The sequence below is a fragment of the Lucilia sericata genome, unplaced genomic scaffold, assembly GCF_015586225.1.
Source record: "Lucilia sericata isolate MDLA Ls3-8-SP2 unplaced genomic scaffold, ASM1558622v1 Contig000054F_arrow, whole genome shotgun sequence".
Lineage (NCBI taxonomy): Eukaryota > Metazoa > Arthropoda > Insecta > Diptera > Calliphoridae > Lucilia > Lucilia sericata.
In genome coordinates this window covers 493,499-520,418 of record NW_023994090.1, presented here as the reverse complement: position 1 = coordinate 520,418, position 26,920 = coordinate 493,499, and the positions used below count along the sequence as shown (strand labels likewise).

General features: G+C 31.9%; 1 protein-coding gene across 1 annotated transcript in view; it reads left to right on the top strand.

Moving 5' to 3' along the window:
* The window catches only part of LOC119616054, a 181,287-nt gene extending 155,057 nt beyond the window's left edge, over positions 1-26,230 (top strand). The window contains exon 3 of the mRNA XM_037972201.1: positions 25,891-26,230. The gene's annotated coding sequence lies outside the window, so the exon portion shown is untranslated. The remainder of the gene's footprint in view (positions 1-25,890) is intronic.
* Positions 26,231-26,920: the final 690 nt, after the last annotated feature.

Genomic DNA, 26,920 nt, shown 5'->3' with positions numbered 1-26,920 from the left:
TCCAAGATGGGTTAATTTACACCCGAGTTATGATATTGAACTTCATGCATTTTCTGATGCCTCAGAAAAGTCTTATCGGTTTCCTCTTTACGTTTGAAGTATTTCTTCGAATGAAATCACTTCACATTTACTCTCTGCAAAGGCGAAAGTAGCTCCTGTTAAGTCTGAAACATTACCCCGTTTAGAACTTTGTGGAGCGGTTTTGAGGGCAAATATGGTATAATCCTTGTGTAGTCAATTAAATCTAGACAAGAGAAAGATTTATCTGTGGACTGATTCTACTATAGTTTTATTTTGGCTCAAAAAAAACCCCGTGCCATTGGCCAACCTTTGTCAAAAACAGATTTATATAATATTTTATTGTGCTGAATTTCATCTCGATATTTGTGTTTATAAGTTAATTTTGGGCATTCAAGTAATTTTCTGAAGGGGACTTTGTATGGGAGCTAGGGTCAAATGAGGCCCGATCTCTATGAAATTTGGCAAGGTCATCAGGCTTGTATAAAACTTAGTTGTGCCGCTTTTTGTCAATATACAATAATCAATATATAAAATTTTTATGAGCTCAGAAGCCCTTTTCGGGGGGTTCTGTTGTATGGGGGCTAGGTGAAATAATGGACCGATTTTAACAATAGGCTTCGTCCTTGGGCTGAAAAAGGGTGTGTGCCAAATTTCATCCAATTATCTTGAAAACTGCGATCTGTACCTTGCGCACAAGGTTTACATGGACAGCCAGCCAGCCAGACGGACAGACGGACATAGCTTATGTAATGTCTTTTAGAGAGTGAAGTAATTTTAATTTATTTATAAAAAGAGTTGCCATGTACATGTTATATAAGTACTAAATATACATGTTATATAAGTACTAAATAATAGATTTGGGCATTGTTTTACATATACAACATCTTTCCTTTTCAGATGTAATTACAATTCTTAAAATAAATTTAAAAATATGAGTTTGTTATAAAGTAGTTTTTAGTAATTAATTACATAATTAATTACAAATACAATTGATAATACAATTTACAAGTTTAATTTTTTTGGTTCTTTGACAATTCTGCCTCTTTTTGTAACATACGTATTTTTATTATTTTCTTGAACATTAAAGGGAATTTCAATATTTGCTTCATTTGGAATTTCAGTATCTTCCTCATTAGGCACTTTCACATTTTCATCATTATTAAGAATTTTATCTTCAATTTCGGTTGTTTTAGTTACATTAGGATTTTCAATTAATTTGTTGTCTAAAGTTGTTCTTATGTGTTCTTGATTTCTCCTATAAAAGTTGTCTTGTATTAAAAATGATTTTGGTTCTTTGCAATTATCTATTATACGTCCTGGAAATCAACAGCCTGTAGGTGTTTTCTTAAACATCACCTTATCACCTTTTTCAATGGGTCTAACTTTTTTCCTTGCATTTTTATTGTAATTATCGCAATACTTTTGAATGTTTGCATTTAATTCCTTCTTGTACTTATTGTGGTAGACTTTTGGTCTAAAATTTTGAGTTATGGAAGGAATTTTTGTCCTAAGAGATCTTGACATTAATAATTCCGCAGGACTGGGCAAGTTGCCCTTAGAAGATGTACGATAATGCAGTAATGCCATATAAGGGTCCGATTTACTTTCATAAGATTTCAATAATAACTTTTTAATAGTTTGAATCGACCACTCCGCCAAGCCATTGGATCTAGGTAAATATGGACTAGACGTTTTCAGGTCTATTCCCCAATCTTGACAGAATGCTCTAAAATCTTTAGAATTAAATGGAGATCCATTATCCGTTACCAAAATATGTGAGCTGTGAGTTGTGAGTTGTGAGCTGTTATAACCAGAGCTCAATGATTCCAATTCAATGTATTTGGAATAATAATCGACTACAAGTAAATACATATTTTTGTTAAATTCAACCTGGCCGGAATTTTATAAAGAGGTTTGTCAAATAAATTAAGAAGAAACTTGTGATCGGTTTCGACTATAACTTTTGAACCGTAAACAAATTGATGGAATCTTGTGCACCCAAAAAGTATGGCAAATAGTTCTTTTTCTATTTGTGCATATTTTTGTTGGGCTTCCGTTAGTGCTACTGATGCATATGCAATAGGGTGTTTATCATGCACAATATTAGCGCCCATAGCGAATTTCGATGCATCTACTGACAAAGTTAAATCCCTTTTGGGATCAAAATAGGTTAGAACAGGCGATTTAGTAATTTCATGTTTAAGATTCTCAAATTCCTCCTCGTGTTTAGATGACCAATGCCACTGAATTTCCTTCTTTAAAAGCTCCCTCAAATGTTTATTCTTTGACGACAAGTTTTCTATAAAAGAACCGAGATAGGTAATCATACCTAAGAAACGTTGTAATTCCCTAACATTACCAGGTCTAGATGTATTAATAATCGATTTGATCTTCTACCCATCGGGTTTTATACCAGTTTTATCAAAAATGTGTCCTAAAAACTTTATTTCAGTTTGCAACAATTTGGATTTGTTAAATTTCAATCCAACCTCGTTGGCTCTTTGAAAAACCTTTACCAGAATTTCAAAATATTCTTCTCTTGAACTCGAATGAATTAAAAAATCGTCGATATATATAATCAAACCTGAAATATCTCCAAATAATTTTACCATCTCTGCGTAAAATATTTCTGGTGCTGCGTTCATACCAAAAGGTAACCTCAAAAAACGATATCGACCAAAAGGCGTATTGAAAGTGCACAATTTTGAAGATTTCTCATTTAGTGAAATCATCCAAAAGCCACTATTGGCATCTAGCGAGGAAAAATAATTAGACCCATGTAATTGAGACTTACAGTCCTCAATATTAGGAAAAGGATAGTAAGATGGCTTTGTTTAGATTCCGAGGATCTAAACAAATTCTTAGATTCCCGTTTGGTTTTGATACGATAACTATAGAACTCACCCACTCTGTTGGTTCACTGACCGACTTAATGACATTTAAATTACACATTCTTTTCAATTCAATTTTCAATTTATCAAGTAATTTAAATGGTATTTTGCGTGGTGGATCTACAACAGGGGGAACGTCTTCACGTATTTTCAAATTACATTTACTTTGCAAAAGGCCAAGACCATTAAATACATTAGAATAGTTTTCAAGTAATTTATTCATAGTTATTATTATAATTTATATTTTTAACTAGTTTCAATTTAATAGCAGAGTCAAGACCAATAATATTTTTACAATCAATGTTAACAACATAAAATTTAATATTATAACTTTGGTTTTCATAACCTACTGTAAAATTAACAGTACCTAGAACTTTTAACTGTTCACCACTGAATGTAGATATTTTAATATTGGTCTCTCTCAACAAATGTTTTACATTTAACATTCTCATTGTTTCAAATGATATTATATTGGCCTGTGCCCCTGTGTCCACTTGACATACAATTTTATTGTTGTTTATCATTACCTCAATGTTCCACTCAGCAGCTGTTGTTGTTTTTTTAGAAAGCTCGCCAATAAACAGGGTTTCTTCTTCTCCGTCAATTTCGTTTTCATTTTCATCAGCACTTACATATTTAATGTATTTCTTCTTTAAAAAGCACATTTTCTCAAAATGTCCCATTTTTCCACAATGGTGACATTTTGCTTTCAATGCAGGACATTTATTACGATGATTTTGGCCACACTTAGTGCATGGCATATTTGTCTGCTTCACTTTGTAATTATCCCTTTTAATATAATTAGTAATAGGCTCGCTATCATCTTTTTTTGCAGCGTATTTGCATTTTCCCTGGCTTTTGCCATATTTTATGCGATGTCTACTGCTTTTTCAAGAGTAATACCACCTTCCGACAGCAGTCTTTCAACGTCAGCAGAATAATCTTGCTCTATCTCGCGTGATAGGGAATCGCGATTTTGGGCAACAATGATTTAAATGAATAAATACCTGAATTGACATAATGTCGAACTGAATTTAAAGTTATGTGTTTTCTAGGGTAAATAATGAATTAGGTGAAGTGTTTTCACGGGATTCTAGACAAAATTGTTTCTAGAACACAGGTATGGGAGGGTAAATAGAAGTGCTCTTGAACAACATCTAAATTTGGTCGACAAAGTTGTGTATTTGGTTGAGGAGAAAAATAAATTCTTTAAATTTACTAAGATTTCTGATTTTTTGTTGCTTAGTTTTTGAGTCGTTTGTAACTTTGATTAAACTAATTTGATTTGAAATGTCACTTTTGAGAACACCTCCTAATGAAGCTGCTGCTTCAGTCAGAAACGTACAATTAATCTCTTTATTATACCATCAATCACTCACAATTTAATCCTTGGTATTGACTTTTGGAATGCCTTCAATTTGATTCCGAATATAGTTGAATGAGTAGATATAATAGATAAGTCTTTGCTATGTTATTGTCCTCCGTCTGCTAATATTAATCATACGTCTGAAGTCCAGTCTGTAGAAAATGTTAAATATAATGCTACATTAGATGAACCCGATTTTCCTTTAACTCCTGGCCAACGCCAACAATTAGATGGGAGAACCGGCCTAATTAGGCACGAGATCAAGTTAGGGGTTTCTTGGGTCTTGCAGGATGGTAGCGGAGGTTTATTCAAAATTTCTCTGGTATAGTCTTTCCCATTACAGAAGTCTTAACAACAAAAAAGAATTTTTACTGGTCTCCTGATGCCCAGAAAGCGTTTGAAATTATAAAAAGTTTATTGACAACTGCCCCAGTTCTTATGAACCCTGATTTTTCAAAAAAAAAATCTATCTCCAATGTGATGTCAGTGACGTAGGTATAGGTGCAGTTCTAGTACGGATGGGTGATTAAGGAAATGAGAGGCCTGTAGCATTTATGAGTAAAAAATTAAACACTGCACAAAGAAACTATAGTGTCACAACGTGAGTGCCTGGCAGCCATAGAAGCCATTAAACGTGTCCGTTGCTATCTCGAGCTACAGAAATTCGAAATAATTACGGACCATTCGAGTCTCGTCTGGCTCATGAGGCAACCTGACCTTACAGGACGACTTGCTCGATGTGTGTTCAAACTACAGTCTTTCAAATTTAACATAAGCCATAGGAAAGGCAAGGATAATAAATCTGCCGGATGCACTGTCACGGAGTTGTATTGAGAGGGTTTCTGCTCTCACTTTAGCACAACCAGAAGTGGATTTAACTTCGCCACATTTTCTAGATTCTGACTATATTCAGTTAAAGGAAAAAGTCATTTGTCAACAATCGCAATACCCAGACATTAAAGTTGCAGATAACTATCTTTATATTCGCACAGAACATTTTAATGGAGGCAAGAACCAAGAACAAATGAGTTTGAAATTGTGGATTCCATATAAATTAAGAAAAGACGTGATAAAAAAGGCTCACGATGACCCAATATCTGCTCACGGTGTAATGGCCAAAACCATTGAATTAGTTAGGCGACATTTCTATTGGCCTGGTCTAGTAAAGGACATTAGAGAATATGTGAGACAATGCGACGTATGTAAAAGTACAAAAGCTCCAAACTATAGTCTTAAACCAGAATTGGGTAATCAAGCACTATCACTGCGAATATTGATTTGCTTGGACCCCTACCCTAGGAGTAAAACTGGCAACATGGGTTTATTAATAGTACTAGACCAATTAACGAAATTTTATAGTTTGTTTCCCTTGCGAAAGTTTACCTGTACAAATATTACAGACTATCTACAAAAACAAATCTTTCATGTCTATGGGGTACCGGAAACCAATATCCGCGATATTGGATCCCAATTCCGGGCTAACGATTTTAATGCATTTCTTACCAACTATGGAATAAATCAGATTTATACTGCGGTTTACTCTCCGTAAAGTAATGCGTCGGAGAGGGTGAACAGATCCGTAATAGCAGGTATTCGTGCCCACTTAAAAAACGACCATAGGCTTGTCAAAGATCAGTTGTGCCTTAAGGTATCCTCAACATCAAGCCATACAGTCGACACCATACCATGCACTGTTTGGTTTAAATATGGTCACCCATGGCAGTACATACAGTTTACTGAAAAATCTTAAACTACTAGATTAACCTGCATGTCACTTATCAAGAGACGATAGTCTTAACTTGATTCGTATTAAGGAGGAAACATATTCGGGAAGCATATGACACATAGGTCAGGAAATATTTCGTCGTAGCTTTGCTCAGAGTAGTAGTGAACAACATTTTAATGCCAAATTATCTCCTTTATTTATAAAGTGTCGAATAAAGGAAAAACTCGGCAAACTCGGATATACCATGCCAAGGACCTCCGAACATAAACCTTTTTTTTCTATCTATCTAATAATTTCATGCAATTTACTTCTGTTTCAATTTGCTTATATTTGATCCCATATATATATATTTTTCAACTTTGTTGTACGAGATATCAACATGATGTTAAAATGTTTGTTGGGTATACAGATCTTCTGATTATTTTATTTACACATAAACAACATTTCAATTGCAACACACATGTCATCAAGCTTTTGTATATACAATGCTTATAAACATTTTTCACTCATTATCACTAATACCATAATGAAGTTCACGACTAATGAGGGCAAAAGCTATTTGGTAAACTTAATTAAATGTGAGAACTTTTAAAAAGTGAGAAGATAATTATGTATTTTATTCAAAGTAGCAAAATATTAAAGTTTAGTAAATGACGTAAAGTAATGCATTTCAAACTTCTTAGACAATTTTACTCGGTTGTCATTACATCGTCATTTATATAAAGTTTCATGCTGCCAAATCCAAAGACTCGGCCATTTTAACATTGGTTCTACACCCAGAAGTCTCTGCGAAAGCTAAATCGCCAAAAGTTTCTTTAATTAAGTTAAAGTGCATAAAATTATTAAAATTTTGAAACCAAGTGTCACAAATTTAAAAGCCTTAAGTGATATACAAGCTAATTAAAGTTAATAAATATTACAAGTTAAATATTATTTTTCCTAATCTTGAGCAAAAAAGATCTTATAAAAGCAAACCCAAACCAGTTAAACGACCCTTTTGATCTGGAAAAATTACATTTCCATATAAATTAGTAAAGGTAAATATCTTGATTTCATATATGCGTCTGTATTGTACAATTAAGACATCTCGTTCTGCACATGTTACAGAACCAGTTAAGCAAATCTTCCCTGAAGTCTCAGCAAGAAAACCGATGTATGGATATAATCCACACCTAATCAGAAAAATTCGGAAGGCAGATATACAAAACCTCCAAAAAAAATCTGCATATCTAGAAAAACCTTTTGGGCCGCACAGTGGGGCAGAATAGAAATTTTTTGGAAATAAATCTGGCATTTCTAAACGGGATAAAATTTGGCGTGAGTATTCGAGTTTAAGTTTTGAAGATGAACCCTGCAGATGCCCCAGGGACGGCGCTGTGGCGGCTCAAAGTAGGGTACCTACGACATGTAAAATTTTTAAACTCGTGCCATTTTTTTGTTTTTCACCCAAATACATAGATTTTTATATTTTCTGAAAGCGCTCGACGAGATCTTGAAAAAACATGCTAAACATGCTGGACATACTACTTATCTCTTATAATATTCGAGTTATAGGCATTTAAAAATTTAGTGATACAAAATTTACCATACCTTGGTCCGCCTTTTTTTGAATACCGGGCGTAATTTTGGACCAAATGGACTCGTTAGTTAGACAACAAAATTTCCAATAATATACAAAAAATTTCAGATCAATATCATTTACAGATCCAAAAATATACGTTTTTTAATTTAAAACTTCAAAAAATTTTAGATTTTTGCCGTTTTTTTGCCAAAAATGTGTCTGAACTCTTTTATTAATAAAATAAAATTTTCTTTAAGAACATATAACAATTTTATAGTTTTCTAAAAGGTATCTTTACGCAGAACGCTTTGGCGTAAAAAACTTGTCCTATTTTTTGAAAATGTTGCCACTGCGTCCTTCCGAATATGACCTATTTTTTATCAAAACTTCAACTTTGGGCGACATGTTCTAAAATCCCAAAGCTGGGATCAGAAAACTGAAAGCAGTTTTGGAAACCTCAATATGTTTTCTATTTACTCCAAAAGTATTTTCCCAGCCCTGAAAGAAATGTGGACCCTATGGGCAAAAAAGTAAAAAATCCCCTTTTTGGGATTTTCATTCCTATTTTTGGGAATTGCGGGATGCCCTTTGACCTTTTCAACTTTTTTTTGCATATTCTTATTTGAAATGACAAATTTAACAAGCGTTGAAAATTTCATTGAGTTTTGTTCATAAATAAAGATTTTGTCATATATTACATATTTGTTTAATTTCTAAAACTATGATTTATATCAAAATTTTAATAGGATCGCAGATAGCTACAACAATTTAGTCCATATTTATCCCTTAATATCATTTTTTAGTTAGATATGGAAATTCTCGACCCTTTACAAAAAATTTCAAGCCAATATCTCAATTACATTCAAAAATATGTTCATTTAAACCTGTGTCCTTTAATTTCATCTTTTTCATATTTTAGTATTAAGTATGACAGAACATATTTAAATCTTATATTTACATATTTTCTATTTGTTTGCTTATCCTTATAATTGAAAGGGTCTATTATGCTTAAATTTTCAAAAATTTATAATTATTTTTTACCTAAATTTTTTCGACAGATCATTTCGTTCTGTTTCGTTTATGATCATGTAGGTAAAAATATACAGGTAATGATAATTTCGATTCATTCACTAATAAGAAATATCAATGACTGAATTACAGGTTATAGTAATATAGTCCTAAATGTTAATAGGTAGACAATTCGTAATTTTTTACTTTGGAATACCTGTATCGGAAATGACAAGAATTGGTATATAAGTAAACTTCTCAGATTTTAAGTACCATATTTAATAAATCTACAATGAAGATTACATTAAAGTACGAAGAGTTGTGTTCCGTTTTATGGAGTATATCTTCAAAAGGGCCAGAAAGAATTGAAGACATTTCAAATTATATAAAAACTACATATAGTAGAAAAGTAGACAAAACAGGCATATCAAAAATTGAAAACTTTTTGATGTAAAAAGTAAGTCTGTGGATGGAAATCAAGAGAAATTTCGATTAAAATTTTGTAGTTGGATGGAAACTACTACGGAAATCTCAACTTACAACACATCAACAGGAGCGCCTTGCAAGTCATACGAAGACTTATGTTCAAGGTAAAAAAAAAAGAGGGTCACACAAAAACTTTTTTGAATCTCAAGTGAGGATATTGCTGATACATTTAACGAAATGCTGAAAAAGGAAAACCAACCTATGGATGTCGTACATATTGCAACTATTCTTCCTAATGCATCACCAAAACGACTTAAGCGAATTGTGGAAAGTATACCAACTCCAACATCATAATCAAATTTTACTGAAGAGGAAGCAATAGCGCTTATGTTGGAACTGGGTCTCAGTCGAAATAAGTACTAAATATTAAGGAAAGCTCTGCATGAAAAAGGACACAATATATTACCATCATACAAGGCGATCCAGGACAAAAAACAAACTATCCTACTAAATCAACAAAAAATAATGAAGAATTGAAAGAACTGAGAGCTGCGGAAAAAAGCAGAATCCAAGAAGAATTTAAAGTTCAGATGGGATTAAACATCGACAAACCACTTTCAAGTTGCGGTAGTACAAATGACGGTAATACGGCGAGAAGATTTTTTCGTGATTTTGAAATTACTTCAAAAATAACTTGAATCGACAAGGAGTTGCTTCGAAGAGTTAACACTATTTTAATGGCACTGAATAGTAAACATAAAATTAATGGAAATCGATTTGGGGAATACACATCTGAAATTTCTAAATTACTTGTATCTCTGTATCCATGGAGGGAACTAACACCAACAGTACACAAAGTATTGTGTCATGGTCAAATAATAATTGAATCGAATATTCTTCCACTTGGAGAGTTAACAGAAGAAGCCCAGGAAGCGAGGAAGCGAGATTTTAACCATGTTCAACTATTCAGCTCAAGAAAATGCTCCAGGCAATCACAGAATGAAGATATTTTTAATAGTTTACTTCTATCTTCTGATCCTGTTCTTTCAACTATGCGAAAAAGATGGATTTGTTATGAAACTCTATCATCTCAAAACAAGGAAGATTTAAAGGACTTATACTACCTTCTGGATATGTATACCGATATGACAGATTATTTTATAGAAAATAAGTAGTGTTAGGAATTAACTATATAAGTAGGTTGTAAGAATTAATTGTATTATGTTTAAGATAAACAGTTCAAATAAAAAAAGCTATTATACTAACTGATGATATTGTATTAAATTGTGTTTTATATTTCGGTGGGCGGGAAAGGTAATTTGTGTGGGGTGATTTAGGTGTTGTTGTGCGTGGCTCATAATAAAATTATATTTTTTTATTGTATATACAATATTATAATAAAATAATTAACTAAATAATTTTTAAAAATTGTCCAAATATTTTATTCAACACCAAATGTATGTTCTGTCATACTTAATACTAAAATATGAAAAAGATGAAATTAAAGGACACAGGTTTAAATGAACATATTTTTGAATGTAATTGAGATATTGGCCTGAAATTTTTTGTAAAGGGTCGAGAATTTCCATATCTAACTAAAAAATGATATTAAGGGATAAATATGGACTAAATTGTTGTAGCTATCTGCGATCCTATTAAAATTTTGAAATAAATCATAGTTTTAGAAATTAAACAAATATGTAATATATGACAAAATCTTTATTTATGAACAAAACTCAATGAAATTTTCAACGCTTGTTAAATTTGTCATTTCAAATAAGAAAATGCAAAAAAAAATTGGAAAGGTCAAAGGGCATCCCGCAATTCCCAAAAATAGGAATGAAAATCCCAAAAATGGGATTTTTTACTTTTTTGCCCATAGGGTCCACATGGAGTAAATAGAAAACATATTGAGGTTTCCAAAACTGCTTTCAGTTTTCTGATCCCAGCTTTGGGATTTTAGAACATGTCGCCCAAAGTTGAAGTTTTGATAAAAAATAGGTCATATTCGGAAGGACGCAGTGGCAACATTTTCAAAAAATACGCCAAAGCGTTCTGCGTAAAGATACCTTTTAGAAAACTATAAAATTGTTACATATATGTTCTTAAAGAAAATTTTATTTTATTAATAAAAGAGTTAAGACACATTTTTGGCAAAAAAACGGCAAAAATCTAAAATTTTTGAATTTTTAAATTAAAAAACGTATATTTTTGGATCTGTAAATGATATTGATCTGAATTTTGGAAATTTTGTTGTCTAACTAATTTTGTTGTCCACCACCATCAGTGGTGATAGAGGGTATATATAAGTTTGTCGTTCCGTGTGTAACACCAAGAAATATTCATCTAAGACCCAACAAAGTATATATATTCTGGGTCCTTATGAAATTCTGAGTCGATTTAGCTATGTCCGTCTGTCTGTCTGTATGTCTGTGTAAAACACGCTCACGTTAAAACTAAGCAAAGGCAATCAACCAAATTCACCCAAAATATTTATTATTATCCTAAGCAGTTTTGTATTGAAAATCAGCAAAATCGGTTCACAACGTCAAAAGTTATGAGTAGGAATTTCAGACTACCTTGAAAAAAATTCCGTTTTCTTCCTAATTCTTTTGAAGTTTTCTCAGAAACGACCAAAGATATTGCGATGAATTTTGTCACACTTTATTTTTTTAGGGCAGTGATCAATTATGTTCAAAATCTTTATAATCGATCCAATATTTCCCATAGCCCCCATACAAAGGTATATATTCCCGGAAATTAGTTTATCGTTAATAACTCCCTCAAATATATCGGTATCAACACGAAATTTTGTACATGTAAATATAATATGAACAGAAATCATACTACCAACGTAGATCTCAGTCGGACCACAATTGGTCATAGCTCCCATATAAGGTCCACTTCCGAAAATAACCGAAACGCACATATTTCATTGATGAATAAAGCTATTGTGATAAAATTCGGGCTGGATATGTTTTGTGTACATACAAATCATTCTACCAAATTTTTTGCGGATCGGTCCATTATTGGTCATAGCTCCCATATAAGGCCCACTTCCGAAAATCATTTAAAAGCTCATATTTCATTGTCAAATAAAGCTATTTTTATAAAATTCGACACAAATATGTTTAGTCTAAATATAAATCACTCTACGAATTTTTTTCCGGATAGGCCCATAATTGGTCATAGCTCCCATATAAGGTCGACTTCCGAAAATCACTTAAACGCATATATTTCATTGAATTATAAAGCTATCGGGATAAAATTCGACACAAATCTGTTTTGTATACATACAAATCTTTCTACAAATTTTTTACGGATCGGTCCATTTTTGGTCATAGATCCCATATAAGGCCCACTTCTGAGAGTCACTTAAATGCACATATTTCAATGTCAAGCAAAGCTATCTTGATAAAATTCGACACAAATATGTTTTGCCTAAACATGAATCACTCTACGAAATGGGTTCTGGATAGGCCCATAATTGGTCATAGCTCCCATATAAGTCCACTTCCGAAAATCACTTAAACGCATATATTTCATTGAATTCTAAAGCTATCGGGATAAAATTCACAACTCCCATATAAGGACCATTTCTGAAAATAACTTGAACGCACATTTTATACATAGGTATACAATTTTTTCTGTATCGGTCCATATTTGGTCACAACTCCCATATAAGGCCCATTTCCGAAAATTACTTAAACGCACATTTTATACACATGTAGGTATAAAATTTGACATATTTTGTATGTATGTATATAAATCATTATACGGATTTTTTTCCGGACTGGTCCATAAGTTGTCTTAGCTCCCATATAAGGTTAACTGTTGAAAATCACTTAATACCACTTAATTCGTTATTAAATTATTATATCCGGATAAAATTCGACATAAGTATGTTCTGGACCTAATCAAAATTAGTTCGACAAAAATTTTGGCGACTTATCTAAAAATTAGATAGTTAGATGGGTTTCAATAAAAAGTAGCTTGCTGGTGGAGGGTATTTAAGATTCGGCATAGCCGAATATAGCACTCTAACTTGTTAAGTATTAAAAATGTACATTTCTAAAAAATTCTTTATATGTATAAGTTAGACAATTACATTGTGAAGTGTGAGCATTGGTTAATTTATTGGTAAAAGTTGATCGTAAGCAAACCCTTTTGTTATCTATAACATTAAAAAATTTATATAAATTTAGTTTAAGATAAGTATTTACAGCATTATCACACCATCAACATAAATTGCGACATGTTCATCTATCTCTAGGAGGCCTTTTAGATCATCAAAAATGTACATGTGTGGTGAGTCCAATATTAAAATATACCCTTAATATCGATCTTAAACAAAAGCAAATAAGTATGCAAGAAAGTAATAATGAATATCAAACTGCATTATTAACCAGCAGCATTGTTGCTGAAACATTAATTTTTATACCCTACACCACTTCAGTGGGGAGGGTACATTGTGTTTGTGCTGATGTTTGTAACGCACAATAATATTGGTCCTATACCCACCAATCGGCTCAGAATCATTTTCTGAGTCGATTTAGCCGATTTATTTCACCTAGCCCCCATACAACTGAACCCCCGAATAGGGCTTTTAAACTTTGTAATCAAACTACAGGTCGCAATTTTGGAGATAATTCAATGAAATTTAGCACATGATCTTTTATGGTACCGTAGACAAAGTCTATTGAAAAAAAGGTACAGTTCAATTTAAATGCTTTATTATGGCAAATAAATCACATTATATTTTTGTCAAAAGTGTAGGGTATTATATGGTGATCTCATTTATAAAGAAATAATAAAAAAAAGCTTAGCTTATTTACCATTCTTGCTTTACTTACACATTTACATACTTATATTTAAATCTCGTCAACATTAATTTTTTACACTATTTCATCAGTTTTTATCAGGCGTAAAACGTAAACGTTTCGGTTAACAGTTTAAATTTAATGAAATGAAATTTTACTATTACTTTTATTCATGTAATTATTGTTTAAATAAGATACATTCTATAATTTTCTTCTATAAAACTTTGCAACTATAAGATAAACTTATAAATTTTTTTTTATAAAATTATCTATATATATAAAAATGAATGTGTGTTTGTTTGTATGTTTGTATGTTTGAACGTTATAGACTACTAAACGGCTGAACCGATTTTCTTGAAATTTTCACAGCGTATTCCGGCATGTCTGGAATAGGTAATAGGCTACTTTTTATTTCGAAAATTGAAGTGGGCGATGAGCCACGCCCACATTAAGAAAATATAAAATCCGTATATTTGAGATAATATAACAGTTAGAGTCCTCAAATTTTTTCGGAGCCACTTTAGTGTCAATATGATCATTTAGGACAAAAAGTAGGCGGACTAGCATTAGGGGGCGTGGCACCTCCCATATAAATTAGACACAAAAATTCGTTTATCTGGGAAACTAATATAACTAAATTCTTAAAATTTAGCACGAAGAACTTTAACATCCATGTAAACATTTAGGGTAATAAATTGGGGGACTACCCATGAGGGGAGCGGCACCTCCCATATTAATTAAAAACAAAAATTCGTTGATCTGGGAAACTAATAGAACTAAATTCTTAAAACTTTGCACGTGGCACCTCCCATATAAATTAAATACAAAAATACGTTTATCTTGGAAACTATTACAGTTAGAATCTTAAAATTTTGCACGAAAAACTTTAACCTCCATCAAAACATTTTGGGTAATAAATTGGCGGACTACCCATGAGGGGAGCGGCACCTCCTATATTAATTAAAGACAAAAATTCGTTTATCTGGAAAATTAATGGAACTAAATTCTTCAAATTTTGCACGAAGAACTTAAATATTCATTTGAACATTTTGGAGGAAAAAAGCGGTCTTTCATCTGGGGGGTCTTGAAGCCCCCACATGAATCAAATAGAAAAATTCGTATATCTGAGAAACTATTAGAGCTAGAATCTTCACATTTTACATGGAGAACTTTGAAATTCATGTGAACATTTAGAGCATAACGGGCGGACTTTCAATGGGTGGCTTGGCACAACATATATGAATTAAATACAAAATTTCGTGCATATTGGAAACTCTTATATTATTCAAATTTTTTATAGATAGATATAAATTGGCGATAGATAGAAACTGGCGAACTTGCAATAATTTGCTTGACATCTTTCATATGTTACATATAATAAATCTGGTATTTATTTATACATATTCCTTTTAGGGTAGCAAAGCACACAGGGTATAGCTAGTTAAGTTATAAAATTCTAATAATGTTCGATATATTTAAATCCGTGTTGCCCATATACATACTGTTACACATTCATTTGTATTGGTAAAGCAGCAGAGAACAAAATGTAACCCAAAATAAAACTGTAAAACTGTGATAGGGAATCGCGATTTTGGGCAACAATGATTTAAATGAATAAATACCTGAATTGACATAATGTCGAACTGAATTTAAAGTTATGTGTTTTCTAGGGTAAATAAGTGAAGTGTTTTCACGGGATTCTAGACAAAATTGTTTCTAGAACACAGGTATTGGGAGGGTAAATAGAAGTGCTCTTGAACAACACCTAAAAGAGTTTACTTTGAGTATAGTGTATAACTTATGTCTTGTTTTTTTTTTCTTTTTAAATTATGACTATGAACGGGCTTGTGTAGTATTGGTTTTATTTACGAACAACACTTATCTGGAATTTCGTTAACTTGCGAGTTAAGCGAACGATAAGTTAATTGTATGTGCTTTTGGTTAGTTATGTAGTTTGTCATGTAATTTTTCTGAAATACTTTAGATATTTGATGATATGATTTTTAACTTCTTTGTACTGAGGTATCAGACCTTGCTGGTGCGAATACCTGTCCAATTTTTATTTAAATTTATTGGCAAGATAAATGTCTGGTTTATCATATTGAAGTTTTGAATATTTTTATACAAGGACCTCTATAGACTGTTTTTTTTTTTTTTTTTTGCCTACATATTTTATTGTTTAAATCTATACTCACATTTTACACCTAATTCAATATTATTACCCGAAAGGAAAACACAGTTTAAAAATATTTGATTAACTTAAACTTAAAGTGAGAAAATACAAAGTATTATATTTTTTAGTACATGTATAATTTTTTTTTTTGAGTTTCATAGTACTTTGGACCTTAATATACTTTCACGAGTGAATAATTGAAGTCTTTTATAAAATATTTCTATTTAAAAAATTCTTGTCTAAATTTATTTAAAAACAAGTCAGATTTCTATATTCGGCTGTGCCGAATCTTATATACCCTTCACCAAGTATGTTTTAAAAAACAGTTTTTATTTATTTTTAGAATTTAATTTCATTTCATTTAATTTTTGTATTTTATTATTTATTTTATTATGTATTTTATTATAAATCTGCATCAAAGTAAGTAAAAACAACAATAACAAATAAATACATTATTTGTAGTACAAGCCGCATTTTGAATCAACTTTTATTTATAATTTGTTGAAGAAATTTTCAGAGGTAGTCTCAGATTTCTGCCCATATCTCAGTTATTTATGGACCGATTTTGCTGAAACTTCTCGAAAGAATGTCTGACAGAATTATTGAAGATTTGGATCCCGAAGATATCTGGGGTCTTCAGAAAATTTTCAGACAGATTCAGAATATATATACTTTATAGGGTCGGAAAATTATATTGTAGAAATTACAAACAGAATGACAAACTTATATATACCCTTCTCACGAAGGTGAATGGTATAAAAAAACTATTTTTTTTAAATAATACTTAATTCTTCGTAAAATTGTAAAATTAAATTGAATATTTTTGAATTGGAAAAAGTTGTGTATTTGGTTGAGGAGAAAAATAATTTCTTTAAATTTTAAATTTACTAAGATTTCTGATTTATTTGTTGCTTAGTTTTTGAGTCGTTTATAACTTTGATTAAACTAATTTGATTTGAAATGTCACTTTTGAGAACACCACCTAATGGAGCTGCTGCTTCAGCTTCCGTTTTACCTGTTAACGCAGAATTTGAATCTGTAGTTGTTTCAGAGTCAGAGAATAATTGTCAGATTTCCAATAATTTGATGGCAGAAAATGACGATTTTTTAAATATTACCAATTGCAATCATTCGTTTCACCGTTCGTGTATTGAATTTTATTTATCCAATAACACAGAATGTCCTATATGTAAACGTCCCTGTGAACTAGTAGATCTGAAGAAACTGAATCCTGTAAATAAACAAAATCCTACGTTAAAACAGATCACAGGAAAGCAAGGAAGAGGAGCAATGGCTAAACGATACAACACTCGTTGTTCGTTCGTCACATGAATTCAGTAATGTAGCTAATGATTTGGAGGAAGTTTTGAAAATCATTAAAATGCTAGATTTTGTAGAAACGCAAGAGCTACTGTAGATTACGAACAATTAAATCAAATGATTGAAAACAATCTCACTGGTTTACTGACTAATTTAAACCTTCTTCCTAATGCTAAAATTCCACCTAATGCTAATGCCAGTCGTACTGAATATAGGTATGGAGCAACATCTGTTCAAAATTTGGCAAATAGGGTCAATACATCATCTATCTCCCATTATAATGTCACCAATTACAATATGGATAAATTAACTGCCATTATCTCTAGTCTAGTCTTATCCGGTTTGAATGTAGAGGAATTTCTCTACAGAATTCGATCGTTAACCTATGATAATTTTAAGGGAGATTTTACTCCTATCGTCAAAAACCTAAATGTCCTTTTGAATGGTAAGGCCAAGGATTGGTATTGGCGGAATAGGAAACTGAATCTTTTAATTGGGAAGAATTTTGTGAGACCATTAAATGCCAATGTCGCGACTTCAAATCCTCTTTCGACATAAAGGAAGAAATCAGAAATAGAAAGCAGAAAGTTGGTGAAACTTTCGATGTTTTTTATGATTCCGTTTCATCTATTAATGAATCTTTTAATTGGGAATAATTTTGTGAGGCCATTAAATGCCAATGTCGCGACTTCAAATCCTCTTTCGACATAAAGGAAGAAATCAGGAATAGAAAGCAGAAAGTTGGTGAAACTTTCGATGTTTTTTATGATTCTGTTTCATCTATTATGGATCGTTTGCCTTCAACTATGTCTGAGATGGAGTTAATCGAAATCCTGACTAGAAATTTGATGCCTGAAATCCGCCAAGATTTGCTTTATGTGGCAGTCCATTCCATTTCTCATTTGCGGAAACTGGTACAAATGAGAGAATCATTACTGAATGGCGAAAGTGTAAGAAAAAATTTGGCTTATCGCCCTCTAAATTCTCAATTTTCTAGAAAACACATAACGGAAGTAGATTATTTTTATAATGGAAAAGTTTTAGAACTTCCTAGCTTATCGACAAATGAGGTAAATGCATTCCAATTAAAGGACAAGGTTGTACGTTGCTGAAATTGTGACGAATCTGGTCACTATTGGGACGATTGTCTCATGCAACGCACTGTGTTCTGCTACGGCTGTGGAGCCAAGCACACATACAAGCCGCAATGCCCTAAATGTTCTTCGAGAAAGAAAAATTTTTCAAAAAACTCGAAAATAGAAACGATGAAATAGAATACTCAATAAAAGCATATAATATTAGCAAAATAGATAATACTGAGAAACTGGTAACAAACAACGTAAATTTAGACAAAAGTATAAAAATATTGAAGAGAGAAAATGAAGATTTTGATTTCAACTATGAAGATTTGAACTGTAACAAATTAATTTTCCCAAAATTACCGTACCATATAAGGTGGCAAAACTATATGTCGAAACGAAGCGAATTTTCCTTTAACTCCTGGCCAATGCCAACAATTAGATGCTATAATATTCCCCAATTTTGAAAAGCAAGGGTTAGGGAGAACCGGCCTAATTAGGCACGAGATCAAGTTAGGGGTTTCTTGGGTCTTGCAGGATGGTACCGGAGGTTTATTCAAAATTTTTCTGGTATAGTCTTTCCCATTACAGAAGTCTTAACAACAAAAAAGAAGTTTTACTGGTCTCCTGATGCCCAGAAAGCGTTTGAAATTATAAAAAGTTTATTGACAACTGCACCAGTTCTTATAAACCCTGATTCGCACAGAACATTTTAATGGAGAAAAGAACCAAGAACAAAAGAGTTGGAAATTGTGGATTCCATATAAATTAAGAAAAGACGTGATGAAAAGGGCTCACGATGACCCAATATCTGCTCACGGTGTAATGGCCAAAACCATTGAATTAGTTAGGCGACATTTCTATTGGCCTGGTCTAGTAAAGGACATTAGAGAATATGTGAGACAATGCGATGTATGTAAAAGTACAAAAGCTCCAAACTATAGTCTTAAACCAGAAATGGGTAATCAAGCACTATCACTGCGAACATTGATTTGCTTGGACCCTACCCTAGGAGTAAAACTGGTAACATCGGTTTATTAATAGTACTAGACCAATTAACGAAATTTTACAGTTTGTTTCCCTTGCGAAAGTTTACCTGTACAAATATTACAAACTATCTACAAAAACAAATCTTTCATGTCTATGGGGTACCGGAAACCATTATCCGCGACAATGGTTCCCAATTCCGGGCTAACGATTTTAATGCGTTTCTTACCAACTATGGAATAAATCAGATTTATACTGCGGTTTACTCTCCGCAAAGTAATGCGTCGGAGAGGGTGTTCGTGCGTTAAGGAATTCTCAACATCAAGCTATACAGTCGACACCATACCATGCACTGTTTGGTTTGGATATGGTCACCCATGGCAGTACATACAGTTTACTGAAAAATCTTAAACTACTAGATGAACCTGCATATCACTTATCAAGAGACAATAGTCTTAACTTGATTCGTATTGATCTGAGGAAACATATTCGAGAAGCATATGACACTAATCGCAAACAATACATCCTTCGAGCTAGGCCCCAAAGTTTTCACATAGGTCAGGAAAAATTTCGTCGTAGCTTTGCTCAGAGTAGTAGTGAACAACATTTTAATGCCAAATTATCTTCTTTATTTATAAAGTATCGAATAAAAGAAAAACTCGGCAAACACTACTATCTTATTGAAGATTTGCAAGGAAAAATCGTAGGGACATACCATGCCAAGGACCTTCGAATATAAACCTTTTTTCCTATCTAATAATTTCATGAAATCATAATTATTATATGGTTTTGTAATGATCGGTTTCTTTTAAAGCTCTGCAATTTACTTCTGTTTCAATTTGCTTATATTTGATCCCATATATATATATATATATTTCAAGTTTTTTGTACGAGATATCAACATGATGTTAAAATGTTTGTTGGGTATACAGATCTTCTGATTATTTTATTTACACATAAACAACACTCATTATCACTAATACCATAATGAAGTTCACGAATAATGAGGGCAAAAGCTATTTGGTAAACTTAATTAAATGTGAGAACTTTTAAAAAGTGAGAAGATAATTATGTATTTTATTCAAAGTAGCAAAATATTAAAGTTTAGTAAATGACGTAAAGTAATGCATTTCAAACTTCTTAGACAATTTTACTCGGTTGTCATTACATCGTCATTTATATAAAGTTTCATGCTGCCAAATCCAAAGACTCGGCCATTTTAACATTGGTTCTACACCCAGAAGTCTCTGCGAAAGCTAAATCGCCAAAAGTTTCTTTAATTAAGTTAAAGTGCATAAAATTATTAAAATTTTGAAACCAAGTGTCACAAATTTAAAAGCCTTAAGTGATATACAAGCTAATTAAAGTTAATAAATATTACAAGTTAAATATTATTTTTCCTAATCTTGAGCAAACAAGATCTTATAAAGAGCAAACCCAAACCAGTTAAACGGCCCTTGTGATCTGGAAAAATTACATTTCCATATAAATTAGTAAAGGTAAATATCTTGATTTCATATGTGCGTCTGTTTTGTACAATGAAGACATCTACTTCTGCACATGTTACAGAACCAGTTAAGCAAATCTTCCCTGAAGTCTCAGCAAGAAAACCGATGTATGGATATAATCCACATCTAATCAGAAAAATTCGGAAGGCAGATATACAAAACCTCCAAAAAAATCTGCACATGCTTAAAGGGAGAATTTAACCAAACTAAAAAACTTCTTCAAAATATTACCAAATTCATCTGACCAATAAGCTCACCTTTCCATTAAGACAACCGAGAAAAAAACGCAAAACGAGAAAAAAACGCAATAAACCAATTTACCTACCTAAATTTCATAATTTCAAAATTCCTAATATCCTTAAAAAAATAAATTTACTAGTAAGTGAACTAATAATACCGCCTACATTGTGTAGTTGATCAATATCAGTTACGCAATATATTTTAATAATTTGTTAATTTGTTTTTCTCTTTTCGTTTTTTTCCTTTTTGCACAAGAACAAGAATTAAACAACATAGTAGAACAATTGATCATTAATAATCATTAAAAAAACTTTATTATTCGTTATTTTACATATTGTAACCAACAAACAAAAACCATTTGCAAATAATTTAGTATTTTTTTTTAAGTATTAAAAATGTACATGAAATTGTAGTAAGATAAATCCTAAACATTTCTAAAAAATCCTATCCTACATATACATATATATAAAACATATACATATATATAAAACTGACTGTTTGTTTGTTACGCTTTCACGGCAAAACTACTGAACCGATTTACATGAAATTTGGATCGCTAATAGGTCTAACCCCAAAAGGAACAATAGGCTATATAAGATCAGGATCGGACGCCACGCCCCTTTTTATGCCAACTTTTTGTAAAACAATCATTAAACCAAATTTACGGTCAGGCATACAAATATCTACTGTTCCGATTTTCATGAAATCTGTTATAATGAATGTTGTGAAATGAACAGCACGACACATTACATCTTCAAAACCTATAATAAATATATATGAAACTCTTTTTTTACTCTTTCACTACATAACTAATAAACTTATTTACATAAAATTTGGCGTTTAATAGGTCTAACCTCAGAAGTTAACAAGTTAGAGTGCTATATTCGGCTATGCCGAATACATACTTATGTCGAATTTTATCAAGATAGCTTTATTTAACAATGAAATATGTGAGTTTAAATGATTTTCGGAAGTGGGCCTTATATGGGAGCTATGACTAATAATGGACCAATCCGAAAAGAAATTTGGTAGAATGATTTGTATGTACACAAAACACATTCAGCTCGAATTTTATCACAAAAGCCTTATTTGTCAATGAAATATGTGTGTTTAGGTGATTTTTGGAAGTGGACCTTACATGGGAGCTATGACCAATTGTGGACAGACTGAGATCTACGTTGGTAGTATGATTTCTATTCATATTATATTTGTATGTATAAAATTTTGTATTGATATCGATATATTTGAGGGAGTTATTAACGATAAACTTATATCCGGGAATAGACACCTTTGTATGGGAGCTATGGGAAATATTGGATCAATTGTTATGAGTTTGAACATACTTGATCCCTGGCACAAAAAAATAATGTGTGACAAAATTCATCGAAATATCTTCGGTAATTTTTGAGAAAACTAATTAAGAATTTGGAAAAAAAACTTTATTTTTTTCGAGGTAGTCTGAAATTTTTAATCATAACTTTTTACGTCGTTAACCGGCTTTATTGATTTTTAATAACAAACTGGATCGGATAATAAGGAATGTTTTGAGTGAATTTCGTGAATTTTTATTGCTTCGTTTTAACGTAAGCGTGTTTTACACAGACGGACGGACGGACATACGGACATAGCTAAATCGACTCAGAATTTCATAAGGATCAAGAATAAATATACTTTGTTGGGTCTCAGATGAATATTTCTTGGTGTCACACACGGAATGACAAAGTTATATATACCATCTATCACCACTGATGGTGGTGGAGGGTATAAAAAAACTCTATATGATATTGATTGGATGATACGCACATTTTTATGTTCACTTTTTGAATAACTTCTATAACACCAAATTTCTAGGCTTAATAAAAAAAAACATGAACCGATTTTCAAGAAATTTGGCAACATACAGTGTTTGAGGAAGAGAAGGTTTAATACACCAAATCCGAATAAATACACCCATAGCATAAATACACCTATAATGAAATGCAATGACCTTTTTCCGTCCACTTTTTATTACATTTATAATGCTAAAGAACATGATATATAATTCTCATAGTAAATGAGAATTACTATGTAGTTAAATTTTTAATCAAAAATTTATTTTTATATGAAAACTCTAAAATGTTTGTAGATCCTTAACTAACTTTACGATTAGGTAAAGTAAAAATCTGTATTCAATTTAATTTATTATCAAAAATCGATTTTCTTTTTTTAAATGAATGCCTACGATGCCACATTTGTAAGCAGAATAAAAACTACTGAACAAAACCGTTTCTAAAATAGGGAAAATAATATATTCATATTACATTTTCACTTAAATTCGAATTTTAAATCGGCTGTGGTTCCTTCCTTTAACACCTAAATCTATCTAGAAAATCATTCATATCTCCCCTTAAAATTTCTATTCCATTTTTCAAATCCAGCTCAAATCTAAAAAACCCTGAAGATATGTATTTGACTACTCATTAGAGTGTCCCGAAAGACATCACTTTTGCAAATCTTATATAGGTAGACCTCTCAAACGATAAAAAAAAATTTGGATAAATTGATCGATATCTTTTTATACTTTTAGAAAATTATGAACCAAAAATTCTGCACAACTTTTTCTGTATGTAGCGCCGTATTTATTCTAAGCTTTTCAAATTAAATAATAATTTTGAATAACTGCAGCACAAATTTTCCATTTACCATTTGCAAATTCTGAAATTTTTTTAATTAGAGGAAGACGTGGATATTTTAATAAGTAAAATTATTTGGGTATCTGCTTTGTACATCTAACGATATTTGACCTTTATTTCTTCGGATTTAATAAGTGGTGTCTAAATTCAGTCAAAACTTTAGTGTGGATGTATAAAAGCTAATGAATAAAAATAATATGTTTAAACATACTTTTGTATAAATGGATGTATTTTTGAGAAACAATGATGAGAAAAAAACGGTGGTTTTACTCTTTAATGAACGACTCAAAATTGTTTGTCAAATTAAAAGTTGTTTTGTTTTCTCTGTCAAGATTCAAGGTTTCTTCATATTTTTTAGAACAGAAAAAAAAACTTAATTTTGTTATTTTTAAAGGAATTTGAAATCTTCTAAATTTTTTATAATTTTGTGCAGAATGTTTCATAATCGTTTTAGAGTTTCTTCAATTGCCTGTACTTTTCTAAATAGAAAGAAAATCGCTTGAAATTTTGTACGGTTAATGGTACGTATTTTTGTAGTTAATAAAATGCCCCGAAGCCTTTTGCCTCTATACACCAGGGGCACTACAATTCAAAGTACAGTGTGACCGAATTTAAACTGAACAGTTCTTTAAATCAACTGCACATGGGAAAAAAACAACTAATTTGAAAGTGTCCTTAGTTCCCTATCAGTGATTGAGAATGCTGATTTCAGTATAATTTCTCAAAAAAACTTTCCTAAATGTTTCTACAAATTAGTCAAAATTTCCTAATTAAAGCTCATTTTCAATTTGTAAATTTTTAAGGGACATTTTTGTCCAGAAACTGACTTTAAGTATTAAACAAAATGCAGAAAAATATAATAACTATTTTATCGTTATAAGCTAAATTTTGACATCTATTAAAAAAAGTACAATCATTACAGACAGAATAATATTATCTTTATTTTAGAAGAAACCCGGGCAACGCCGGGTACGCGCCGCTAGTTCTTTATATGTATAAGTTAGACAATTACATTGTGATTGGTTAATTTATTGGTAAAAGTTGATCGTAAGCAAACCCTTTTGTTATCTATAACATTAGAAAATTTATGTAAATTTTTTTAAAATAAGTATCAACATAAATTGCGAGATGTTCATCGATCTCTAGGATCTCTTTTAGATCATCGAAAATTTACATGTGTGGTGAGTCCAATATTAATGAAAAATTTAATGAAATGAAATTTTGTTAATGAAAGCTCTCACTATTATTTTTATTTTTTTTTTTGTTAATTATTGTTTAAATAAGATACTTTCTATAATTTTCATCTATAAAACTTTGCAACTATAAGATAAACTTATACATTTTTTTATAAAATTTTTAAGTTATAAAACTCTAATAATGTTCGATATATTTAAATGAATAAATATCTGAATTGACATAATGTCGAATTGAATTTAAAGTTATGTGTTTTCTATGGTAAATAATGAATTAGGTGGAGTGTTTTCACGGGATTCTAGACAAAATTGTTTCTAGAACACAGGTATTGGGACGGTAAATAGAAGTGCTCTTGAACAACGCCTAAAATAGCTTACTTTGAGTATAGTGTATAAAATAGGTCTTGTTTTTTTCTCTTTAAATTATGAATTATGTGCGTCTTATGGGAAGCCGGCGTAAAAAGTGTAAAAACTCATTTTCACAAAATTGCTGGAATGCAGAGATTTACCTTTGAGGAGTAATGTTAACCCGAATAGAAGCTTGCTTAAACTCAAGACCCTTAACCGCAATGAGCGATGATCCCTTCGATTTAGTCCCTTTAACCCCAGGCCATTTTCTGATAGTAGCACCTCATTTGGCACCGCCTGAACCTGATCATTTCGATCTTTCATTGAGTATTGCCAATAGATGGCAAAAACTCAAAGTGCTCCATCATCAGTTTGCAAAGTAGGAGATTTAGTTGTGATGCGTCAGGATATTTTAGCCCCGAATGAATGGCGTTTAGGCAGGATAGAGAAGACCCATGTAGGCTATGACAGCAAGGTGAAGCTTGTTCTCTTGCCAAAGTCAGAAACTGACTAATTTAATTTTTTTCTTCTCTCTTTATTTCTACCCCTAGCAAGATATCGACCGAGAACCGCCGGCTAGAAGTCCCCCGCAAACCCGTTGAGACAGTAAAACTTTCCCTGATGAGATCCTTCGGGACTACCGCATATGCAAAAAGGAGCATGCCTTGAGGAAGTGTCCGAAATTTAGGAAGATGTGGGTGGGGGAGCGGTGGAAAACGGTGAAGAAGTACCGTTATTATTTTAACTGCCTGGCTCACTCCCACATGAAAGACAAATGCATCAGCAGAGAGCGGTGCATCGAGTGCATGTCAGAACATCATACCCTCCTTCACCGGCATAAAAGGTCGAAAAAAGGGGCCAAACTCGCGGCCCATCAACAACCAACCCAAGGCAGCGGCAGTCCCAAGGATCGGAAGTCCTCAAAAAAAGGAGAAACAAAAGCCATGGCAAGAAAAAACAGTCCGGCACACCCCAACAACAACATCATTGCTGCGCACAGCAGTGCCAACAACAAACCCAACAATATCAACAACAACCACTGCCATATCAGCAGCAACAACAACAAACCCTCGCAACTATCGTAATCAACGTAATGTCAGGACGCAAATTACATGGAAAATTTTGTTGTTACCGAACTGCCACCACCTTATCCGAATTCGCCTTGTGTTCATGTTTATTATCAGCAAATACTTATTATAGAATTTTTGTTGCTTTATGCAATCTTTTTAACAGTTTTTTACACATTTACTGGATTTTTTACGAAATTTGAAACATTTTTTAAACTACTTTACATTTTTAATTAATATTTAATTATATTCTTAAAATTTTACACAATGTCGGTTATAGTGGGACGAAATATGGAGCAGTTTTAAAAATACTTGTTAATTGCTTTATGCAAAAACGATTATTAAGTTATCAATGGTTGTTAAAACCTGTTTTTATATGGAAAAATTGTGTAGTAAACAATTATAAACTTTATTAATGGTTTTTGCATAAAGCAGTAAGTATATAAATTTTATACTTATTCAATTCTAAGATGATCTAGCGATGTCCATCCATCTATCTTGAAAGCATGATAGA